The following is an 8057-nucleotide window of genomic DNA, read 5'->3' as shown; positions in this document are numbered from 1 at the left end:
AGATTGAAAACAAGGAGAGAGGGCATTGTGGCTGGAGCAGAGTGAGCCACAGGTAGAAAGAGCCACTTGCAAGGCTGGTGGCCATAATAATGAGCAAGTATTTTATTCTAATTACAGTGGGAAGATGTTACTGTAAAAATGCAAGTGAAGATACAGTGGAGGTATTCTTATTAGCAAGCAGTTGACATAATCAGATATGCCCTTTTTTTTTTTTAATTTACTCTGGCTGGGTGTGGAAAGTCACATTGGAGAGAACTAATGTTGGTATCTAGTAGGACTACTTTGGAGATGTGCAGTAATTCATTGGTACAGGTGATGACCTGGGCTGGGTGGGGGTCATGGAGCTGAGCAGTGTCTGAGATTAACAGCAGCTTATTGTCCCCTGCAGGTTCTTGTTTACTGTGCTCACCTGACAGTGGGATTCCCAGGGCTCTAACTCACAAAGCAGACACAGGCCTTACCAATAAATAAATACAAATTGGCATGCCTGGGAATTGTATATGGCCTGAAAGCCCAGGAAAAAAGATTCTTTTACATTAGCCAGCTGCACACTGGAATAATACACAGACCTCTGTGAATCATTTCATGGTTTATTAAACGAAATTCTGTTTGCAATTGGCAAGTTAGGAAAATAAACGTCTATATTTGTTTTCACTTTCTATTTCCTTGGCTTGTCCAGACTCACAGCTCAAATCCTAGGGCTGTCCTTGGGGTCTCAGAAGGCAGATCTGGACCCCCACTTTTGAATGGCACAGGGAAATCTGCCACAGATTGCAAGGAGACCTGTGAGAACAAGGGGAGATGGTGCAAGGGCTGCTACCATGGCCAGCAGCTACCGCCCTCTTATCATGTGTTACTGCTCCAGACACCAACCCCTCAGACCATCCATCCTTCCCAACTTGGGAAAATGCTGTGAAGGATCCATGCACAGAAGGGCTTTGCCTTTTCTGAGGAATGGTGATCTACCAGTATTTGCCTCTAATCTCACTTGAGATGTGTGTGTGTGTGTGTGTGTGTGCGCGCGCGCGCGCGCACATGTGCGTGTTTGGGGAAGATTTACTTGGCTTAATCCTGTTTGAGTGCCTGGTTCCTAGAGGGGACAAAAACTCTTGAGTGTACATCAAAATCACTTGGAGGACTTGTTAAAACAGAGTGCTCGGCCCTAGCCCCAGAGTTTCTGAGTCAGATCTGGGGTGGGGCCTGAAAATCTGCATTTTTAACAAGTTCCCAGATGCTGCTGAAGCTGCTCGTGTGGGACCCACACTTTGAGAACCACTGGTCTATGTATTGTAGCCAGACAACATGCTATTCACCAAATGCCTCCTGTGTGCCTGGCCCTGTAACTACCCCCAGGCCTTTGTTTGGCTTGGAGTTCTTCTGGAGCTTTCCTTACCTCCAAGACTGAGTTCGGCGAGGCTGCTGAGGCATCACCCACGCTTTCTCCAGCACGGGCTTATCTGTTCCTGTGCAGGGCAAAGGCCCTCCCTGGATGACAGGCTTATTCTCATTCTTCTTCGTGCAGCACTTGGCACATAGTAAAGGTTAATTTAAGTAAAATCATCGGCTTTTGGTAAGTGGATGTATGAGCGGTTTGGGATACATCTTTAACCTGGGACATCTTGGCAGCATTTAGAATATTCACCTCAAAATAAATCATATTTCTATTGACTCCATCATTCAGTACCATATTTAGGGCCTCTAATTATGTGCTCTGTTTGTAAGTCATTATTATCATTGTGACCACGGATCTTAAAATCCAGTTACAGCAAAGAAATCAGTCAAATATAAAATTACAGTATGAGGATAACCTTTATGGTTGACTGAGGAATCTAAAGTCACTAAGTACTTTAGCATCTGGAAGAAAAGGTCATTTTTGCTCTGCATGTAACAGGTAAGTCTTTGATCTGATAGGTTCATGGCATCAGTGTTCTCATTCAGTTGTTCGTTTACTGTAATTCTTATTAAACAACTACAATGCTTTAGTCTAGGCACAGGAGAATCTCAGTGTAAGAGGATTAGGGTTCATTTAGTGTAACCTATTTCCAGATATAAGGATTGTCTCAAAACTTTCCCTCCCAGGGTGGTGTCCAACAACTACATGAATATTTCTAGTAACAGAAGACTTACCGCCTCCTGAGGCAGCTTGGCCAATCTTCGAATTACTGCTCTCTGTTAACCTTTCCTGTACTGAGATGAAATCTCCCCAAACGTTTCTACTACTAGTCTTATTTATACCTCCTGTAGTCATAGAGGACGCTTGAGTTCTCTTCCCCTGCCAACCCCATTAGATAATGTGAATGGATGGGGCACAGTGAGGCAGAACATGGACACAGGAGCTGGATGGCTGAGCTTTGGATCTCAGGTCCCAAAGTCACAACCTGTATGACTTTGGGCAAATCCCTTAACCTCTCTGTGACCCAGTTTCCTTATCTGTAAAATGGGGATAATGTTATGCCTCAAATGTTGTTTTGAAGGTTAAAATATTTACTATATGCAATAAATTTTTCCCAGAATATATGCCAACAATGAATGTGGACATATATGCCAGAATGAATGAATATATGCCAGAACAGGGCCTGCCATATAATTAATGATCAGTGATATTAGTATGTTATTCTCATTATTATTCTTTGTAAGGAGGTCTCGTGTCCTTCCAATTTTAGACTAAGCATCCTTAAATCAGACAATGATACCAAGCACTGGCTGCTCACATCTCCTTGGGCTTTTCCACAACCAGTTGTGTTAGGTACAGTGTGTTAGATCCTCTTACTGTGGTGCTCAGAGCAGAGCCCAACACTAGGGGCTATTTGTCCAGCACAAGAGAGAGACAGACCATAACCTTACTGTTCTTGATTTGGCTTTGTAGTCAGAATGACAATAATAATAATGAAAAATACATTAAATGCCTATTGCATGTAGATATTATGCTAGACTCTTAAAATACATCATTTCTCAGTCTCAGGACAGCTGAGAGGACGCACGAGGACACATCACTAAGGGATGGGGAACTGCGATCCCAGCACATCCTCAGGCTTCGGGGCGCTTGCCGTTCTGCATGCTGCCTTGCTGTACGCAGGGCGTTTCCAAGGAATGACAGGGCCCCTGACTCGGGCAGTCAGGGCAAAGCTATGAAATGAGTTGCAAGCCCTGCAGCACTGGGAGGGGAGAATGTTCAGATTATAGCCTCATTTAGTCACTGTTACAATAGCTGTACTCTCTGATTTTTCTTCCCAAGTCTCTTGGGTTGGGCCAAGAAAACACTCTTGGGCAGAATATAATAAAGCCCTGAAACCACTCGAGGACCAAGCCTGCTGCATTTCAAACACCCTAAAGATGAGGAGGTTAGAATAAGAATGCACATTGGATGATGCTTTCTCATGCCACCTAGGCATAAATGGATCCACATTATAACTATTCCTATTATTAGCAAATAGTTTGCAAAAATAACTATAGCCCCCATCAGCACTGAATGTCATTAGCAGGGGCTGTTCAGTGGATTGACAGCAGCGGTAGCTGTGGACATTTGGTAAGCGCTCCCTCTGTGCCAGGCTCTGCCTAGGGCTGCATGTTGTTCTCTCACCACAGCACGTGCTGACCCCATAAGCCAACGACCATAGCTCCCTTTCTCAGACGATGGAACTGAAATTCCAGCTGGTTACATGGCTTATCTCACAGGTGGTTAAATTCTGGGTTGTTGAATTTCCTCTGTAGCCACAGTTCCATCTTGGAGCTGTTTCTACACCGATATCCAGAAGTATGCCCTGCTCTGCACACATACCACTGCCAAGACGATGTGAAGGGAGTGCCAGGTGGAAGCCAGGGGCCCTGACAGGGCCCTGGAGGATGGTGGGCTTATGATGGCCTCTTACAAGGCTCACAGAAAATTCTTAAGGAAGGAAGAACTCGGCTCTTCTAGAGAGAAAAAGGCCAAATATTAGTAAACACTAGCCTATAGTCACAGAAGGTATATACTTTACAAAGCATTGTCATGGATATTAAATTATTAAATTCTCACAGCTGCCCTGTGAGGAGGGCACAGTTATCACTATTATTTTATAAGCGGAACCTGAGGGTGTGAGAATGGTTCCCCAGCCAGAGTGAGGCAGGGGCAGGACCTGAGCTTTGGAAACTTTGCTTTTTTTTCCTACCTTTTTAGCATTTAACTTAAAATGGAAATACACACATGTGAAAGCTTTAACTTGCTAGAAAAAAAGGGAAACTATAAACAAGCAAAGAGAGAAAAAGTAAAACCGCCCAAATCTCCTATTTCAAGACAACTACCATTAACGTTTTGGTCTATTTCCTTGTAGACATTTTTTTTTCAAAGTACATACATACATACTTTTTTTTCAAGAAAGAAATATCATGTACATTAGACCACAGCCCACTTTTTATTTCCCCCACAATATATTATGTATGTGTTTTTATGTTGGCATTTATGATGCTGTGTACATAACCAACATTTCATGGCCATTCTATCCCATCATTCCATCTCTTAAGGTTAAACAAGTGGGCTCTGCTTTTCCATCTTGGGCTCTTTCTCCAAGATCACTCAGGGAGTGACTGGCCAAGTAAAACAAAAACAAAATAAAAAGCAAAACTTTGCCTTCCCAACAGTATTAGTAGGAGTCTTAAATTTCCTCCCTTCCCTGCCCCAAATCCCACTAGAACATGAGACAGCATGCAGTGTGAAGTAGCTTCAAGCTGGAATGTACTGTGAATTCAGAGAAGCATCTTAAACTCAATCCAAGCCTGGAAATCACAAAGGGGTTCCTATTGCCTTCTTTGGGACAGGGTTTCGAGTTTGGTAAGACAAAGAAAGGGCTAGCATTACAGTATTCTGACCACTCTGATAAGGGTGAGGACGGCAATCTTAACTAATGCCCTCAAGCCTTTGTAGTGGGCAAAGAGAGACACCCACCTGTTGACTCGGACTCTCCCCAGAAGAGAAAATGCACCCAGCCATTGACAGAAGACCTTTCCCAAGTTCTCTCCTTACCAGGCATTGTCACTCTTATAACAAGATAACTCTCTGTGTGTATATCCAGGCCCCGCTTGCTGCCCCAGGGTAACATTCGTCATTAAAATACAAATGCCTACTTTGGAGGTTCACCATTCTCTGCCAGATCAGATGAAGTTTTCTCTTTAAAGAAGAGAAAAAAAAAATAAAAAGAAAAGAAGAAACAGAAAAAAGTGATGGGGGAGCAAAAATCAATGGGGTTAAGTAAGCATGGGGACTGTTATAAGTGAATTAGCTCTGAATTCTTGCTTAGTGGTGTGTGTTGGCTTCCATTTCTAGGCAACATCTTCATTTATCCCCATCCTTCTTTGAACGTGTTAGAGAGAATTTCCAAGTGAGGTATCCTTCTAAACTCTGAATCCATGCCAACAATCAAAGGTATACAACAGGACTGCTGAAAGCAAGACAAGGGCTGATGGAATCTTAATAGCTCTGGGAACTCACTCACTGCTTCTTCTCCTTGGACCCTATTAATAGTACAGTTGGTAACATCAAACAAATTTGATTCCCTTTTCTACAACTGCTATTTTGGCTCCTTTGGCATCTTCAAAATATAATTCCTGTGATAATTATTACATTTCCTTCAAAATATAATTCCTGTGATAATTATTACATTTCCTTCATTTCCAATGCTCGCTTATTTTCAAAGAAAATCATACAACACAGTTAAAGGAGTCAAACTAGAACAATTTGTTATATTAAGCAAATATATATTTGCGTAATTGTGACTCCCATTTCTGCATTAGCACAGCAGCAAAACCAACAGTGTTCGGTTCAGAAGGACACAGTATGCGAGACCTTATTTCACTGGGAAGCAGTTGGTAAATAACAACCAAGTTCCCCTCCAGGGCCAATGTCCAATTGCCAGTAAGGCAATTCCTTACTATTCCACTGCCCCCTCCCTTATTCCTTCAGGGAAAAGTTTTAAACGTATTTTATAGATTAAATTTTATCCTGATACAACATTTAAGATACAATTTTGGTATAAGGTTAAAAATGAGCTGGAAATCAGAATGAAACTTTTTGGATTTCTGGTTCTTCAAAAATAGCCTCAAGTTATTCCAAGACAGATCAGTTTTCTCTCTTCATAATTCTCCAAAAAGGAGGTAAATCCGAAGAATTCTGTGTTTGTTTAGAGGAATTGTTACCATGTTATTGTTTGAACCTTGTTACCATACAGAATTATGCAGGAGGTAGGTCTGTCCTAGGTCCCTCAAAATGGGAGCTTATGGTAAGACAGTCTCAGAGTGTGAAGACTAAAGGTATGTGTATTAATTTATATGCAGTTGAACAACCTTTGTAGTTAAAACTTTAAAAAACTGATTAGATATTAACTGAATGTGCTGCTATAAATAATACTATATAGGATGATTTTTATACAGAAAACAATTTTCAAGATCACTTCAAGAAAGTTAAAAAATTTGAAGATCAATTGGGGAGCATGAAAAATCATACTACCTAAACTGAGAACCAGTGTTCTCTCGATTAGCCAATCCATAGCTTTCTGATCTAGCTTCCCGGTCACTTGTAGGAAAGTATCAGAGGTAACCTGAGATGGGGTCTTTCAAGATTTGAGCACACAACTATGTAATTTGAAGAACTTTGTTGTTTACAATATGGGTTGGACAGTGAGATCTGGGGGTAGATCCCATCTCTGCCGCTTAGAGCTGCGTGGCTTTGGGCTGTAAGCCGACGTCTGGGATCATCACTTTCCTCACCTGGAAAAGAAAGATCAGGAAATTGTCCATTACCCAGGCTTGCTGTGACTCACAAAGTTTAGAGGAAATATATGAAGTGCTTAGCAAGGTTCTCAGCACACAGAAGTGTCGACCGATAGTATTCACTGTTAACGTGTGTGCTAAACTGCAAAAAGTCTTAACTTCTCAGCTCAGTGCTTGGAAAGGCCTCATCATAAACGAGAAATACAGGGACCAGGTTGGAGAATGGAGGTGCTGCGTAAGGGGTGGGAGGGGTTGGTGATGCAGAAATACATTTTAATTGCAATTTGAAACTAGAATCTTGACCTCCCAAAGTGGCGGCGCGATCTTTTGTCATCAGAGCCTCCATTAGTCAAAAGTGCGCCTTGAAAGTAAGGTAGTTTCTTTCAAATTATCCGCTAGCATACCATAGGGATCTTTTTCTCCTCCTCTAGAATCTTCTGCTAATGTTACAGAGTTTATGGTTCCCGTAATGCACATGTACAGTATCTATTTCATTTAATTTGCTATTAACACTTACAGTTGCACTTACTTCAACACAGCTGGATAAAAAGAATTGAAATCAACCAGCTATGGTAGAACTGGAATGTAGCTATTAGCAGTTTTATTTGCAAACCCATGCTACTTTCACCTATCTGTTGTCCTGGCACAAATTCCATTCAGAACACATTTATTAAACACAGATTTATGCCAAGCGTAGTCTCCATGCTTTCCTCAGCAAACCAGATTCTTACACTGGTTTTGCCGTACCCCAGTGTCACCCAAGGGTGTAAGAGACTTTTGTAAAAACAAACCCAGTGAAAAAAATGTTTTTAAATCTCTGTCTCTGTATGTAAAAATGTAACCCTTAATTTTTCTTAACTTGAGTAAGTGAAATAATTGGCAACATTTTCTAGTGTTTGGTTTTATGGTGCTGGAACTTTCTATTACAATCAAAGTGTTTTTGGAGACTGGTATTGATATGAAAAGGACTCGTATGAGTTCCAGTTGCAAAAAGGCACCCAAGATAGCTTAAACAAAGGAGAGTGACCTATTTCTGGGCCTTACGTGGACTGGAAATGGAAAACCACCCATTTGCAAGGCATCTGTGCTTACTGTGTTTCTCTATCTGGGAGCACGTCATCTTATATCCTTTTTTTCTGTGCAATTGATCAAACCTCCTCCTTCTCCAGGCAGATTGGCTTTCTCTACTAATCCTCCAGCTTGCAACTGGCTGAAAAAGGCCACCACATTCCCATATGAATGTGACCTTTCAATTTAGGGACCTGCTATTGTCTGATCTCAGGCAGCAGACCTCTTAGTCCAGATTTGCAAGAGAA

Source organism: Manis javanica, chromosome 1 (genome assembly GCF_040802235.1).
Source record: "Manis javanica isolate MJ-LG chromosome 1, MJ_LKY, whole genome shotgun sequence".
Classification (NCBI taxonomy): domain Eukaryota; kingdom Metazoa; phylum Chordata; class Mammalia; order Pholidota; family Manidae; genus Manis; species Manis javanica.
The sequence above is the reverse complement of the archived record's forward strand: the minus strand, read 5'-3'. Positions refer to the sequence as shown.